This window comes from Armigeres subalbatus, chromosome 2 (assembly GCF_024139115.2).
Source record: "Armigeres subalbatus isolate Guangzhou_Male chromosome 2, GZ_Asu_2, whole genome shotgun sequence".
Classification (NCBI taxonomy): Eukaryota; Metazoa; Arthropoda; class Insecta; order Diptera; family Culicidae; genus Armigeres; species Armigeres subalbatus.
Genome location: NC_085140.1, coordinates 90,601,796 through 90,619,656, shown reverse-complemented (window position 1 = coordinate 90,619,656; position 17,861 = coordinate 90,601,796). Strand labels below are relative to the sequence as shown.

The following is a 17,861-nucleotide window of genomic DNA, read 5'->3' as shown; positions in this document are numbered from 1 at the left end:
TCTCATTGGAATTACATTCCCCTCCGGGACATTGCCGGCTCGTAATCGTAATTATGTATTACAGCGTGTATATATAGTCTGCATAATGTATATAGTCTGTATATGTAATGTATATATAATGTATATAGTCTGCATTATCACATTTAACAGTTAATACTTACCACAAAAAAAAATATATTTTTGAGGTCGATGTCCATGGATCCATTATTCCATGGATATCAACCATTAAAATATCATTGTTTTTTTGTGGTGTGTATTAACTGTTAAATGTTATATGACATTATGTTTAGTGTAAAGCTGTAAAGTTAGTTTATTCGTGGTTCTTCAGCAAAAAGTTCTCATTATAATTCTACGTTTCGATGGACCGAAAACTCATTTGAATTCAATTGACTTGCCAAAAATTTAACATGCTCAAGTTTCTTTTCATTCAAGCGAATTTAACGTTCAAACAAGCGATTTGCCAACTTCACCAATCCAACGCCCTTTTACAACAACGAATCATTCAGCTTGGAAAACAGTTGGGCACTTGCCCATGGAAATTGAAAAATTTATCCCATCAGCTCCAACTTGATTATTCAGAGTTGAACCATTGATCGGTGTAAAATACGATAAAAGTTATACCTTTTCCTCATCCAGTCATCATTGTTTGTACTCACTGATCACTCACTCACTCACTGATGATACTAATTTTGTTTAGAATTCTTAAATGTCCTTTTGGGTCACCTCTGATGATGTGCTTATCAATGCACCAGTCATTGAAAGAGTGGCTAGTCCTTGAAGTTTTTAAACTGTTTTTTTATTTATTAATCTATTTATTATCCAACTGTTGTCTAAATGAATATGACTTATTCTATTCTAAATCTAGTTGGTAACGTCCGGCGGTACGGAAGACTTCTAGTATTCGTTGTCGAAACACATGAGCAGAAACAGTGTAGTCAAAGTATGAAAAGTACTGATTTCATTGATGGCAGATTGCACGGACGGGCTCGTTCAAAGCATAATTAATGCTTCTTGACTCCAGAAAAAGAAAGTTACAATGAGCAAGCGGTCATCTGGTGCGTATATTTGAATTTGGGCGGGCAATGCCGGATAATCGATGTCACCTGTGAGCAATTTTTCTGCAAACGTTGCTTGGGCAAATCTTCTTCTCACGTCAAGTGGTTCGATTCTCTAAAGACGACAGCGCTCCTCGTACGGTGGCAAATTTCATTGGTCACGCCAATCAATAAACGATGTGTTTTGTTTTACCCGACGTTTCCGTCTACCGAAAAACGGTAGACAGTTTCACCCTTGAAAAAAGCCAAAACATTCCAGTCGATCTCTCTCTCCAACCAATGAAGCGAAGTGCATACCGCGTATATTTTTATAACGGCTTCTATTCGAGCAATCCAATTGGCTTGAAAAGTACTAGGGACGTTCCGATACTTCAAAATATCGATATTTGATTCGATATGATAATCGAATCAAAGTATCGATATCACCGATATATTGGAATGAAAATATCGATATATCGGATAATCATATGATATTTCAGAAATGAGAATATTTAGAATATATTTGTTGAAGTAATTCAATTACTGTCGTATTACCATATTACCCTAATTGCAATAATTATTAGAAATTGATGTAAAAAGTTCACGTGATTATTTTAAATAAACTAAACAAAACTTTTTATCTATTACTTAATCCAATCTGCTTCTAGAGTCCAAGAATCATCGGTGGCGGCATTCGTCGTAGTTTTAACCGGTAGCGGCGGAGTTTTTGGCATGATATTTTTCACTATTTCACTCAAAAAAATCAACTGAAGTTTCGAGACATTTTTTTTTGTATTTTTCCTCTGGTTATTCTGATTCTTAACAGCAGAAAATTCTCTCTTCCGAATTTTAACGGAAGTTTTTTTTTTAATTTAGTGTTCAAAAAAAATCTGAATTTGAATTTTTGTTTTTTTTTTGTTTTTGAATTTTGAATAAAATCCAGTGAAATATTCTTAACTAAAAAAGAAAATTCTTTTAAACTTTCACGAGAAATTATGTTTTTGTTTCATACGAAGTTCCCTTGAGTTTCGGCAGGAAATTCTCATCAAAATTTACGCTAAAACTTCCATCTGAAAAAAAAAATCAAAATTTTCATCAGAAAACTAGCAGAAATATGTTGAACTTCCTATGGAAATTCTTTTCAATTCCTACGGGGCATTTTTTTTAATTTATAAAGGAAATTTTTATATGTTTTCCATTTTTTCTAAATTCCCATTTCCATAAATATCTTCTTGGTTTCTAAAGTTAATTCATCTAATTTATCATAAGAACACGTCAAATATATAATTGAATCCGTGAAAGGATTCAAGGACTAGTGGCATGGCAAATGTTACACAACGGCGCGTCAATGCAAAGTGTTAAGTTGTCAAAACTATTTGTGATGAAACCGCACACTTCACACCAAATGTTCTGAGAAAAATTATCTGAACCATAAAAAATACGACATTCCAATCCATTTTGAAGTATTTTTTTTTACAAAATACAGTGTAATTTTTTTGTTGTTGCTTTTTTCGGATTCATCATATCGATATCGAAAGCAAAAATATCGATATGACCGATATATTGAAAACAAAATATCGATACAAAAATATCGGATATCGAAACAAAAATATCGATATTCCGATATATCGGAAGTATCGGAACGTCCCTAAAAAGTACTCCACACAAATGTATTCGATTCTAATAAAGATCTCACAGAGCAACAGAGAGACCTGAGGCACATTGGACCTCTGAACTCATCAGAGATTTTGAACATAAAGCCAAGTTGACGATTAGCTCTGGTCACGATATCGTTATAGTGGACACGGAATGTAAGGGCACTCTCTAGGATAACACCAAGGTCCTTAACTTGCTGAGCCCGAATAGGAGTCTGTCCGTTGAGGACGTAGTCGAATGTGAATATGTGTGGTTGATGTTTCCGATGAAACCAGATAATGTTGAATTTTCGATACTTAGTCTTAAATAACAGCAGTCTGAGTAACATTTTACTATTTTGACTATTTTTGTTTCGTCTGCGAGTAAGTAGCGACACCAAGGAAGCAGCAACAGGGAGGCGTCATTAACGAAAATGGAAAATAGAAGTGTTCCAAGATTGCTACCTCGCGGGACTCCAGAATTATTGGAAATCAGTTAGGATTCCGAACAACCTATTTATACGCTAACTGAATCCAGCTTTTTACGCTAGCCATAAATTTGGTAAGGGTAATTCAACTATGACAGATGATGTGAACATTTTTAAAGATTCATCCTTCTTCTTCTTCTTCTTCTTGGCATTACATCCCCACAATGGGACAGAGCCGCCTCGCAGCTTAGTGTTCATTAAGCACTTCCACAGTTATTAACCGCGAGGTTTCTAAGCCAGGCTACCATTTTTGCATTCGTATATCATGAGGCTAGCACGATGATACTTTTATGCCCAGGGAAGTCGAGACAATTTCCAATCCGAAAATTGCCTAGACCGGCACCGGGAATCGAACCCAGCCACCCTCAGCATGGTCTTGCTTTGTAGCCGCGCGTCTTACCGCACGGCTAAGGAGGGCCCACTAGATTCATCCTAGTAGCCATGAATTTACTGTTTGTTTTTCGTTCTGTCAAACTTTAGGTCATGATATTATGTTTTTTCCTTCACTTCACGGTAAATGGCTCAAATTATATTTAATTATTAAATCTGCATTTTAGATCCAAAAACCAGTAAACCAAGCGAATCAAGAAAAATGCCAATGCAACTAATGATGCACTATTGAGACTGGCAATCCCGGAAGGAGTCGCCACTAAGCCAACTAAGCTAAGAGGCTAACAGATACACTTTTCATCTCCTGGGTTTCAAACAACTGTAACGACGATGCGGGGGAATTTCTAGGAAACAAAGTTTATCGATGAAATATATGTGATATGATAGATTATTATTTGAGTCATTTTGAAGTCAGAGTTAGATCGCATCGCAACTGTTCAGTTCAACCGTGCCGTACCGCCTCTTTCCGGGATTGGGCACCACTTTGATTGAACTGAACTTGAGTTGCGTGCTCTTGCCTACGCAATGCGGTCGGGTCTGAGCTTGACGACCGACTGGCAAATAGCTTACACAACCTCACTTGATCAGTACCGTTGCTGATGAAGAATGTATAGCCGCCAGACATTCTAAATACTCACGCTCCTCTAATGTGGACGTGTACAATACACATGTGGAAGTATTGGCTTGATAAATGGATTGCGAGTGATTTGACTATGCGTCCAATGTGGAAATCTCGAGCTCGTTCAGTAGCTGCTAGGTTGCGAAGGCCGACGGAGGTCCTTCGTAGTTTAGTTGGTTAAAGCACCAGTCTAGCGTACTGTAGGGTCATGGGTTCGAGTCCCATCGAAGGGAAAGTGGTTACCTCCAATATATTTTCAAATCAATATCTTCCACATAACATACATATTCACATATGAGTTTTCATAACATTGTAAATTAACGTCCAAGTCGGGTGGTTTAATCCCCGGAAATAGGCAATTACCTTTGATTGAACTGAACAAAAGCTTGTCACAAAAACTATCCTCCGAATCCGATTAAATACTCTCTCTCTCTTGACTGTACAAACCTGTTTGTAAAGGGGATCAGGATCGACGATCTGACATTAGTGAGGCAAAGGTATTTTGGTGAGGCAAAGGTATAAGGTTTTACAGTCCTTTTAGTGCATTGGCGAATGAGGAGTCGATGTTGTGGCCACCCGCAACGGTGGCAAATATACACTAAACTTGCCATCGGATTGTTCAACTTGGCACTGATAGTTTAAAAATAAGTTTCATTTGATGATGATGATGATGATGATGATGATACTACCATCTATTGTAGCAAGGCACCTGCCGATAGCACTGGCCAAATCTGACAAACATGATTATACTATTGTATGTATTTCATCAAACTCCTGTATGAAGGGCCAAAAATGGGTGGGGTGGTTCCATAAGCAAAGACACTTATGCGAATCCACGGGATGAATAGAGAATCTCCTTCCAGAAGAAAGTTCGTACACACAAAATTATAATCTAGCCCTCGTTTCCCAGATTGACCCAATAGATGGGGAGAAGATCCCGCCCTTGATCCACGAGATGTCAACAATAGGAAATTGGCGATTCCACTCTTTCTATCCAAATCGCTTCAATCGGGTGCCCTGATTGTTTCTTTTAGTCAGTAGTCATACAATTTGGTAAATATGTATGTACATATATATATATCATATATAATGGAATTTTCTCACCAAGTTTTAATTCGTATATCCTGGATGAGGGAGGACCTTTCTTCAACATCAGCTAGTTTTAGATTTGTGCTGCCTTCAGAGATGGAAAACCAATAGTTCGGAATATTCTTGGATAAATTCCAAAACAGACTTCTTGATTTCGAAAATGGCCTGTTTAAAAATATGTTTCATTTGATGCCAAAAAGAAGGATCAATCTGGGATTATTTTTGACATTGTGGATGGTTCAATTTTTTTTTCAATGATATTTTTCCAGAAGAAAACTTGCGAACGTCTGTGAACGGCAATTGCAGTCTATACATTTAAAAAACTTGGAAACTTAAAATTGATGAAGACACAGTAAAACAGTATAGGGAAAGTGGCCCTATGGCATGAACGTAAACAGCATTCAACAGAGAGCGACCATGTCATCGTTAATGGATTTCATTCGAAGGGAGCGCCTGTACTTGTGAGCCGGCTCCACATCCCTGAACTCTGCATTCTAAAGAGCTGTAAAGTCTAGCATAACGCGTGCGTGGTCCATAACTCCTATGGATTTCTTGATTAAAAACCCCATGTTGGTTCCACCAAGACCCTTCGGTTGCTTACTCGTGTATAGCAAACAATAATGGTCGTTAACAATGTACAATCAGCAGCTCTTGCATTATCTGAAGAAACATAGACTATTGAAAACAACAATTGAGAATCACTTTAAGAAAACATTCGCTTATCAGACGTTTCCATGTGATTGTTGATAACCGTAACAGAGCATACTTTGATGGAATTACGAAATTTATAGTGGACACGCCTAACGTCAAAAGGGGTGATTCAAAGTTTATAGCATGGCCTGCGTAAAAAGCTGGATAGTTTCGCAAGTAGGATCTAAACCAGTCTACGTTCATTGAGGATGCTCCGAGTCTCTCCAGTTTGGCGAGCAGAATTCCGTGGTCAACTGTGTCGAATGCCACCTTCGAATCCATGTATGCAGCGTCAACCTGCCAACCTAAGTCCATGCTCCGTAAGCAAGAGGAAGTAAAATGTATCAAATACGTGGATACAGAACGCTTCGGGTGGAACCCGTGCTGATCTTTGTCGATGTAGTTTTTGCAACACGTAAACAGGCAATCGGTCACTATTATTTCAAATAACGTGGAAGTACTGCTCCGATAATTTGCAATATCACGTTTGTCTACTTTTTTTGTGAATCGAAAACATGAAGGAAAATATCCAGTGTTTCGGGAACTCACTACGCTGAACTGATAGATTAAATAGCATTGCTAATGGGTGGGTTGAAAGGTCTTGGTCACCATATTAATGCAGCGAATATCGCCTTACTTATCCATAAAGCATTTGTAGCTTTGCTAAATGCTTCTTCAAGATGTATGTTCCAATTCAGCTTACTGTTAAGTCGAACTCCAAGGTGTATTGGCCACTTGCCTATGGAATTTTTTTTCCAAACAATTTAATTTATTTTTAGTTTTTAACAACTTTTCAAACATTTTAAGTGTTTGGTCTTTTGGTTCTTCAGCCTAAATTGTCCTGTATTGGACTGAACGAGTAATGCTAAGTTTAGACAAGGCAAGTGAATTGAACAAGTCGCTCGAATTGAATACGAATTGAACGTTTCGACACCATCATTCAACTCACTTGAACGAAAAGAAAGTTGAAAAAGTTCAACTTCTGGTAAGTCAATTGAATTCAACTGAGTTGTTCGATTCACTTACCCCGTCAAAACGTAGCATAACCGTTCGTTTTGTTTGATTGCAAAATACTGAATGAATGTTTTATTGAATAAGCAAATGTAGTTGATAATCACTATTGGTATGTGGTTCTCTGATAAAGTGACCAGATCTGTCTTGGGCCAATCCGGGACACTCTAAGCAATATATATTTTGAAAGTGAATTATGAATTTCCGAAGACATTTTTCTCCTATAAAGCTACAACACCCATAATGGTTTGTTAAATACTCGATTTCGTAGAAACAGATACCCTCTGGATTTCCCAAAGCAATTGAAATGAGACATGTTCCATAATCTAGACCTCGTGATTGTGCGATTAGCCATGCCGGTCGCCTTATGTTGTGTAATATGCGTGGAACGTTATGTGGTGAGAGTTCAATTCCCGCGATAAGCAAAATATTCTTCAATGGTCCACTGGATATTGTCAGTTGTCAGTATGAACAATCATTGATTGAAGACGCTGAAAATGTCTTTTCCAATCTTCGAATGTTTCAGGTGTTTCCTGATTTTGCAGATTCCTAGATCTTTGCAGAATTTGGGATGTTGCAGATTTTACACATTTTAGGATATCTCATCAAAATTCTGCTGGAGTGATCGTTCTGACATTTTGAAATGAACAAATGAAGCTTGGTTTGTGTAATCCTGTTACAAATACGTGCAATGCATGCTGGTTTTAATTTGTCCAAAAATATTTTTGTGAACCTGTTTTGTTGTACGGATAATTTGCAGACACCCTGTAGCATGGACTCGGGGTGGCAGATTGATGCTGCCGCTGCGTATATGGCTCTGAAGGCGGAATTACAGTGGACCATGGAATTCTTTTCGCCATACTGGAGAAGTTTCATCAATCTATGCTTTGGTTCTCATCCTACCTGGTGAACAGCTTGTTTCGAGATAAAATATTTATATTCAACGAAGTGTAATGTTTTTTCGACTTTAATGTAAACAAATTAGTTTTTTAAAATAGGATTAGGTCAAACAATCAGTCTGTGCAATTTATAAGTTGAAGGCGATGTACAATAAATAAATAAATAAAAATATGAAAATACGACACGGATTGCATGAAGCTTCAAAGTATGATGCGTACCTTCGCAGATTGGTGTTCACGTAGTTTGTTGTGCTCAAGTGTAGCAAAATGCAAAATTAGTTCGAACCACCGTAAGAGCATGCTGATCATCTTCGACAATATCCTTTCCGGACGTAGTCTTATCCTAGTGCAGCAACTGAAAGGTCTCGGCGATATCTGGGACAGCGGACTTACATCATCCCCAGATCCGATCAATAATTGGGCATACTAAGCACAGATTATTCTCTGCACGAGTCCATTTGTTCAATTAGCCACCAACTAAACAAGTTTTCAACCAATTTTATAACGATGTTTCTTCGAACGTGTTGCGTCAACGGTTTTTTTTGTACCATTGATCGTTACGTTAAGTTTTATTCATAGAGACATCAATTGTCAGTTGGATTATAAGTGATCTGTCGCAGTTCTCTTTTCTCTTCTGATTATTTGGATCTATTACAGATTTTCTAGACATCCCATTTTCTGCAGATTCCATAGATTCTCCAAACTCCACAGATTCATCATGGAATGCGGGACGTTTTCCGGGACACCTGGCAATGCGGGACAAGTAAGCTGAATCCGGGACTGTCCCGCATAATCCGGGACGTCTGGTCACTTTATTTTCTGATGAACTGGGTTACTTATAAGTTGTCCCATCTGAATAACCACGCGACTCCACAGTTTTCTTAATATTTAAGGAAAATGTTGTTCACACTTGTCCGTAATAAAACACTTTTACCGTATACACATTCAACTTTACCAGATTGCTGCAGCCGCGTTCCGTCCTCCAGGCGAATAGCGACTAGCGAGAATATCTGCTGCAAGCATCAGACATTTCAAACGTAACTCACGCCACGCAAGTCTGTTGACGTTTCTTAAAGTGAGTGTCATAAGTTTTGATACTTGGCCAGGCAGTAGTTCCAATAGGAATATTCGAAAGCGTAACATTTGAAGCGCTCCACATCACATGTATCCTATTGGATACCTACAAAATTATGGTATTATTAAAAATTATAACACCAATTTCTAATATTTTGTTAGAAATTAGTTATCGTTCTTAATTTTCCACATTTTTTTTAGCATGAACACGTGTAGTAAAATTTAAAATTGGAGTTCAGTTAATGTAGTTGGAATAAACATTTGATCATATTAAAACAAGTTTCTAAGCCTGTGGCTTTTTTTTACTAACGTTCTGATGTACAGAATTAAATTTATACTTTTATTTATTTTAATTTTACAAACATGAATGTATAATACAGCATATACATCAATAAAATTATAAAATTATTTCAAAGCGATTTTCTTATGCTTCATCATGGTGATTTGAAGAAATTTGTTGGTCTTCCAATTTTTCCTAATTTACTATTATAATGCTTTATAGAGTACTTTACGAGGATACAGACACATAACTATTAATGTTGATGGTTTCTCACATTACTCTCATTAAATAGTTTCCAGCTATTTCAGGATATTTGATCTACAAATACAATTGATTAGGAAGGATTGTTTATCGTAAAGCGTTACGGAGCCGATATCATGTTTTATAATACATTTTTTTGTTTCTAATAATCTAGATTATTAGAAACAAAAAAATGTATTATAAAACATTTTCCCTAATACAATTATGTTAATTTTGAGGAACCGAATGACTTGCGGTTCAGTCGAGGTTAGGGAATACAAAAGAAAACTTTCTTATTAGAAGTATAATATTACTCTATGGCTACCCTACGCCGCACATAGGGGTATTTTTGCAATCTAGCCGGAATAAATTGTTTTATCTCTCAAACTGCTATATTTCACCTTATTTTATGATACTGTGATGATAATTTAGCTGAAATACCAGTTTTTTTAATTTTCACTTTTTAACCCATGTGCTTTACCCTTTAAAACCCTGAAAAACATTGATAATTTCAATTAATTCGTTCTCGTCATCGCTTCTACCGAAATCAGTTTAACTCTATGTGGTTGCAAGGGGAAACATAGAGCTAAAAGATGGCGTCATGGAAATTGCTCTATGACTCTATGAATGTATGATATAGGTCATAAATGCCTTAAATACAGTACCAAACTAAAAACATTTGCTTTCAAAATGGCGCAAATTTGCGCAAGATTTTTCTTCGGGATCCTAAAATATAGACATAAATGCGTCATCGCTATACTGAAATATTACCAAATATCATCGAATAAGTGTTTTATGCTTATTGAAAATATGAGGAATATTAACTAGTTTTAGCTCGAAAAAGGACTTCGAATTACTCTTTTGTATTTCTGTTCAGAATCATTTATTCTTGTCAAAAACACGTTTACATGATACTATTTTGTCTACTTTTTCATGGTATGTACTGATCTGTGGATTACTGTGACAAATATTTGACTACAATAAAACATACCGAAAGTAATCAAATTCAACAGAGAAAACCGGTAATTTCCTCAATGAAAAACCTCTAACTTTCTAGAAGTGTAGTGGTAAAACTTTAATTCTAAATACAAAACCTAGTACTAGGAGTGGCTCGTCTACTATTCAGAGAAGTTTGAGACATATTTAGACTGCTCTAGGACAATTTTAAAAATTTAACTTTATTCCGGCTAGAATGGCGAAATACCCCTATGTGCGCCGTGGGCTTGTAGGAAAGAGTGATAGCAAATCACATCTTTTTCCATCGCATACATCGCCAGCAGAGCAATGCCGTTCGACGTCTAGTGGTTACTCGCGACATCACCAAAGCATACTTACCTGGCATAGGGGTTACCGTGATCATAAAGGCGGTTCCCCCAGGGTGAGACCCTTCCATTGCACTACGGCTGGGTTGACCCCTGCGATTATCCCTCATGTGGATAACTCGTATGTGAAATTTTTGGTAGTCGGGACGTGCGTACGCGCACATCCCGGTCCTAATCAATAAACAATTCGGAATATTCATTACGAATATGATTCCGTATGTTCTCTCATCTTATCTTATCTTATATCTTCTATATATATAAAACAAAGTTGGCATTTGTACGACCGCGCATCACTCAAGAAAAGACAACCCAATTTTTGCTAATTTATATCTCTTTTCTTCTTCAATTTACGAGGAAAAATATTAAGATGAAATGGAATACTTTAAAGATCAATTCCCAATCTTTTCGTTGAAATGGTTTTTCGTATTATTTTGCATGATTTTTTTCAATTTTGATCATCTATATATATAAAACAAAGTTGGCATTTGTACGACCGCGCATGGCTCAAGAATAGACAGCTTAATTTTTGCTTATTTATATCCCTTTCTTTTTGAAAAAACATTGACAATCGAAATAAAATCTCTCCGATGAAATGGTTTGTCGTGCATTTTGTATGATAATTTCAAATCATGTCATCTAAGTTGACATCATCATCAGATAACGGAACGATCGATTTTTGTTAATTTCGGTTTGGCTACTAAATTAATTCGAAAAATGTCATGATAAAAAAATGTCGAAAAAAGGAAACATTATTTTGAAAACCCGGTTTGTTTTTTAGATAAATTGTGTACGTAAAAAAATATATCAGCAAATTGATCAGTTTTGGGCGAGACAAAGTTCGCCGGATCAGCTAGTTCTTTATGTTTTGCTTCTATCGTTTAGCAGTGACTACCGCTACTGCTTTACCAGAATGTAGTCAAACTCCTCCTTTTCTACTTTTTATTCTATTCGGATCTAAACGTCGGCGATGAATTAAAACTGTCAACGCTATTGGCGAAAAAAAGTGAGGTTAAAATCGAAGGATCATCATTCGATAAATTGATGATTAACGCATTCTATGCAATGATTCGTGTGATTAAAATGGAAGAAAATGTTTTAAAATGAAAACCCTGTTTTGATTTATGCAATTGAAGTGATAGGAAAGCGTATATATTCTTTCCAGTTTTGAAATTGTTCGAAACCTAACCTCACTTTTAGTTGCCAATTACCCGTGACTGAAAGCCAAGCCGAAAATTGAGTTAAATGAATCGAATGTTCTGTTGCTGGAAAGCTCATGGGCAAAATGCCTTTTAGATGACAGGGAACAATGCACCACGTGTCGGCGAAACAGCATTCTGGTATGAATAGAGCGTGGAGGCGCAATGTATATTGTAGATTAGTCCCACCAGGGTGTTTTGCCTCACCAAAATGATAAATGTTTCATCAAAATGTGGAAAATTTCTATTAGTTCGACACTTTTTTCGCCTAACCTACATCGTTGTAGTCCTAGTTATGAGAAAATATCCAAAAGACGTGTTGAATCGGGCCTCTTTCCCATATGCACGAACAGCAGCATGAAGTAACCGCCAGATATTTGTATGGCGAAAGACATGATGTTGGTTTTCTCGAAAGCAGGAGTTTTAAAAGAAAACATAATTAGTATCAGTTATATAAGAAGTTAGTTCTCCGCTACTTCGCCTACCGAATGCTTTTTAGATTAGAGTGTTTAATTTCGAGGAATTCATCCATAGATACATAATACGTTTTGTTTTGATTTTTTTAAACCCATGCCCAAGTGTCACCGGAGCTAGATTGCAACCTAACATTTGCCTTGACGAAGCCTTGATGAAGTGGAGAAAGAAGTATATTTTAAAATTCCTTTTAAATGTTTTAACAATATTAACAAACATTTTCAAATCCGTAGGCTTAGAATTTTTAAAAACTACATGTTAGTCTACTTTCGTGTTGCTTATCTAACTTTCATGTAAATCTAATCTCTAACCCAAAAAATCAAACTATTTACGTCTAAAATAGGTTTTGACGATATAATAAGCATTTAAAAAAGACTTTTTATATGCCTTGCCGGGTGAAATAAAAAAGCTTCATCTAGACACCATTTTGTTTTCGTGCTGCCGGCCTTATAAAACGCGCTCGCACCAAATGTCCCAACTGTTAGCAAGCAAAATGCACCGCATGAACGACCACGCGTCTCCATCAGTTTGCTCGCGCAATCGCTTCTGTTTGTTGTCGGCGTGGCAATAGCCTATACAGGCTCCCCCAGACCTAAGCCAATGCATCGCCGAAACGGCGACATCTAGTCGCCGCGATTCTATCGTTGGGTTGCTACAGGCAATGTTCCATTTACGCTTCCATATCAACGGCGACAGAATCGCAGTCGCCAAGCGATAGAATCGTGTCGCGTGTTTTTGGGTGAGCCTTAACTCAGCGGAATTCAAACCGACTTGACTTTCGAAGTAATCCTATGTCAAACTGTATATAATTTATTATAGTGTTATACTATCAACCAGAAACCCAAATGGTGATACATGGAAATGCGACAATAGTTATCGTCATAATTTACGTTTCAAAATATCCAAAGAAGCCCCTGATTTGTCAAAATAAGCCCCAAACGCCGGCACCGAAGGGTTTTTATTCCATTTCACCATATAACTTCCAATTAATTAGACCCCAACCAAACGTTGAACGAATTTAAATGAAATTTTATCCACCATCAAAGCATCAAATAGAATCAAATAAGAAAGCGGTCCATCGAAAATTCCAGAAATGGGATTTTTTTTTCTTCCATATAATCTCGAAAATAGTTATTCTCTGATCTCATAGTTACTGTGAATTATTCCAGGAAAAGAAACATAAATTGACTCTAAAAGTCTCCAACAACCAAAAGTGTCATAACTAATTTGAAAAATTGCAATGTCAAATTTCGCTCGTTGTTAAACCATTTGACCGTTCGCACCCAGTTATGCAGCAACTGAGGGTAATTAAATGGTATCGTCCATAGAAGGAACTTTTGATAGAATATGTAGGAGCTCTTTTTAAACTATTCTCCTAAAAGAAATGCATTTCGAAGCAGAAAGATAGTAATCGAAAAACATCTCCACGGGCATACGAAGAAGTTTTTAAAACTCTTCTCAAAAATTCTAAAAGCAATTTAATTAAAAACGGTGAGCAGTACGGGGTTGAACTTCTCTTCTACTGTATAAAACACACAATATTTCTATTTGAAATTTCATTTTGTTATATTACACTCAGTACACAGTATAAGAAAAGTCCAACCCCATACTGCTCACTGTTTTTAATTAAATTGCTTTTAGAATTTTTTAGAAGAGTTTTAAAAACTTCTTCGTATGCCGGTGGAGATTTTTTCGATTATCATCTTTCTGCTTCTTTTTTTTCATGCGACATCAAAGTTCCATAGTATAATAGGCTTTTATAGTAGGGCGTATAGAAAATCTACTCGTGCGATTACTTTTGAACGCCTACAAAAATATGCGCCGATAGTCCCCCAAGAAAAGCAAATCTGCAGCACAGGAATAGACGCTTTGATAATTTTTAAAAATTGTGTTGTCTCGTGGTGTAGTGACTCGACGAATGCTTATTGATAGCATGTGTCATTTGTATTGTGGATAAATTTTGCTCATCTATGAGAACCGTTGTAGAACGATTTAAAAAACTGTCATTTTATTGGATGGTACGGTACAACATAATGGATAATGGATAAGCCAGAGGAAAAAAAATCTTTATAATTTCTAAGTTTAAAAGGATCGGGATGTGCGCGTACGCACGTCCCGGCTACCAAAAATTGCGCATACGAGTTATCCACATGAGGGATAATCGCAGGGGTCAACCCAGCCGTAGTGCAATGGAAGGGTCTCACCCTGGGGGAACCGCCTTTATGATCACGGTAACCCCTATGCCAGGTAAGTATGCTTTGGTGGTGTCTGGACCAACCATCTCACTGCGGACGGTTGTGATCCGTTGGCGATGGTTTTTCCACAACGATGAAGAGAGAAAAAGTGAAACGAAAATCTACCCGTCGTATGAGCGCACATTTTGGTTATTTGGACCAGGCTTGATGTAATCATTTTGAATTATGTTACATCGACCATATTTATTAACAGAATTAATCAGAATCATAATCTGAAATTTAATTTTTATAATAGACAAGAGAAAAAATATTCCAAGAAATCCACGAAAAAAAATATTCACTATTTCGTAGTTGTAGTTGTACGTCTGTGGTCTCCGTAATATTTTTACCTTTATAACATTTCACGATGGAAACAGCCATGCTTCTCCATTTCAAAATCGTTGCTATTGAGTCAGAAAAAAACAACAAAACAAGTAATTAGTCGGTTTTGTTCTAAAATTGTAAAAAAAATTTAAGATCTTAAGCGAAATGAATTAAAATCAGTACCAAGTATGTATTATTTTCGTACAGTAAATTAAATGTGTTGATGGAATGTTCTCGGCCTATTCGATTTTTTTAAACGCATTTCCAAATATATTCTTGGTGAACTGCCTTTCACGGATGATTCGAAGAATTCCGAAAACTAAAGTAGCACATCAAGCCTGTAATCTATTCGATGCGAGCTTTCCTCTTCCCCTGCGGAGTAACCGAGCAAAGGCGAAGTTTTAATCTTCATAGCAGATCTGTCGAATCAATTGCTGGTTTTATATTTTCAGTAAAAAATGTTTTAAATGACAAATCAAGGTAACTGTACGCCAAATCGAATATTAAAATTTAATTGGTCTTTTTTCCAAAAAAATCTACTCTATGTTTGTGACATGAACAGAGCACGCGCAATATTAAAATGAGTTTTGTCTATGCCGACCAGCCGGGCATTCTTATTGGAAAGATTTATTTAGGTGGAAAACAATCCTTGTTGAACAGATACGTCCTTTTCGAAATTTTTCTAGCAATTATATTCACTCAAATCTGCGTAACAATGAGTTTTGCGTAGAAATATGCAATGAAATGTTTCAAGAAACATTTCTTCTCTTATCTTGACGTCTACTTCAAATGAGAATTTGAAAATCTAGTGTAGTAAATAATTTTAATGTATCTGTCTAACTCGATCATGGTAGGCAATGGACTGAGACATTGAACATTTGACAATATGAGAACTAATAAAGATTATTCTATGAGACAACTTCAATCAGATTGGTTGTATCAGGCTTGTAAAATGTCATCTACATGTCATTTGACTAATTTGTTCATAACTTTCTTTAGAAGTCAAATTTATTCCACAATTTTAGATGTACTCATAACGCCTATATTTTTGTCCAATGGTACATTGCTCTAAAAATAACATCTGAGCCTGGGGAGTGAAAACGTGTCACTTGAATGACTCCCACGCCCCAGATTACATATTTACAGCAATGTCTTGTTAGACAAAATTGTAGGCACATTTAAGCGCTAGAAGTTCGTCATACATCATGATCTGATAGCTACCTTCTGGAAAAAGTTCTGAGAAAATTATACAATCGAATGCAACCGACATTTTACAACAGTGGGTTGTATTTATTGAAGTCTCCACATCTAGTAAGCATTTGAATCATTTGTTTGAAAAACTGCATGCACACTTAGTTTTATTTCTGCAGCTCGGCAAAAATCCGCACAGCCGTGCACCAGCAAAATAAAAAACTGATTTTCGGCAAATTATTTGCTGATTTCCAGCAATTTTGACAGAAATCTCGGCAAAAAACATATTTGCTGGGGCACGGCTCTGCGAATCTCGGTAAAATTTGACTATTTTGCTGAGATCCCGGTAAAAAAATTAAGTGTGTAAGTCCATTTTACACAATTTCGAGAAAACAACAAAAATCTGTTTTTGAACAAATTGGCAACGAACCTTTCGATTTTTTCAATACAGATCAATAGTTTTTGGCAAAACTCAACACCTTCCACTTCCACTTTCAGTGCAAAAACTGTAAGCAGTACTCCATAATTGCTCTTCAAAGTGCGTGGACATATGTAGTTTCTCAAACAAACGAAAAAAAAAATGCATACATTCCTGAACAAAAATTTTTTTTTTCGTGTTTTTTGCCAGAATAAGTATTTTTGGAATAGGATTCAGAATATATAAAAATCTCATTTTGGCCAAAAATGTTACATATACAGTTTCTCTCAAACAAACGGTTCATTTGTACAATTGCCATATCAACGTGTTCTTCAAACGTGTAATTTCATTACTTTGTGACAGTTAGGAACGTCATCTCTCTCATTCCAGTTCGAGACAGCAACACGTACGGACGTGTTTTTTTGCTCGCGCATTTTTTCGAAGTGTTTTTTCTCGTTCGTTCGCTGTTTACGTTTCCGCTTGTCGCGTTGGCGTTATTTTCTCCCGGACCCGTCATGGGAGACTCGGTGGCCGATTCGGTCGCTGGAAAAGTGCCTAAGCGCACTGCTCTTGGAGGCGCGGGTAACCCCTCCAAGCAGCTTTTGCAGAGCAACGTGTTCTCGCCGTTGCCGCTTGATGACGCCGGCAATCCGCCGAAAAAGAGGAAGAAGCAGCAATCGCAGCTGCCGCAGGTGCAACCGGAGCGGAAGGAGAAGTGCCCGCCCGTGTTTGTGAAGGGCGATCCGCCGGATTTACGCCCAAAAATTCGCCAGCTGATCGCTAAGGGGCTGAAATGTACTTTTCGGCTCTGCAGCGAGGGCGTGAAAGTGATGCCGGCCAACAGGGACCATCATCAATCCGTCGTGGAGTTCCTCGAGGTCCACAAGTATGAGTACTACACTCATGACCACCCCGGCACGAAGCCGCTCAAGGCTTTGCTGCGAGGACTTCACGACATGAAGGAGGAAGAGCTCCAAGCAGAGCTTGAAAGTTGCGGACTGAAGCCAGTAGCCGTCCACAAGATCGCTCGTCACGACAAGGCGAGGAGATATCGCGACCAGCTTTACCTGATCCATCTGGAGCACGGCTCCACTACCTGGAAGGACCTGAAGCTGGTTGGCGTTATAAATTACACCGTCGTTGACTGGGAGCGATATCGGCCAGTGCACCGCGATGTCACGCAATGCACTAACTGCTTCAATTTCGGGCACGGCACCAGGAACTGCCGCATGAAGCCGCGCTGCAACAAGTGTG

General features: G+C 37.4%; 2 non-coding genes across 2 annotated transcripts; one reads left to right on the top strand and one right to left on the bottom strand.

Annotated features, from left to right (window-relative positions):
* The first annotated feature begins 10,775 nt into the window (after nt 1-10,775).
* LOC134218628 (U1 spliceosomal RNA) lies at nt 10,776-10,939 on the top strand. Its single transcript, XR_009981407.1, has one exon. It is a non-coding gene; the product is annotated as a U1 spliceosomal RNA (small nuclear RNA).
* A 3,592-nt stretch (nt 10,940-14,531) lies between these two features.
* LOC134218627 (U1 spliceosomal RNA) lies at nt 14,532-14,695 on the bottom strand. Its single transcript, XR_009981406.1, has one exon. It is a non-coding gene; the product is annotated as a U1 spliceosomal RNA (small nuclear RNA).
* Nucleotides 14,696-17,861: the final 3,166 nt, after the last annotated feature.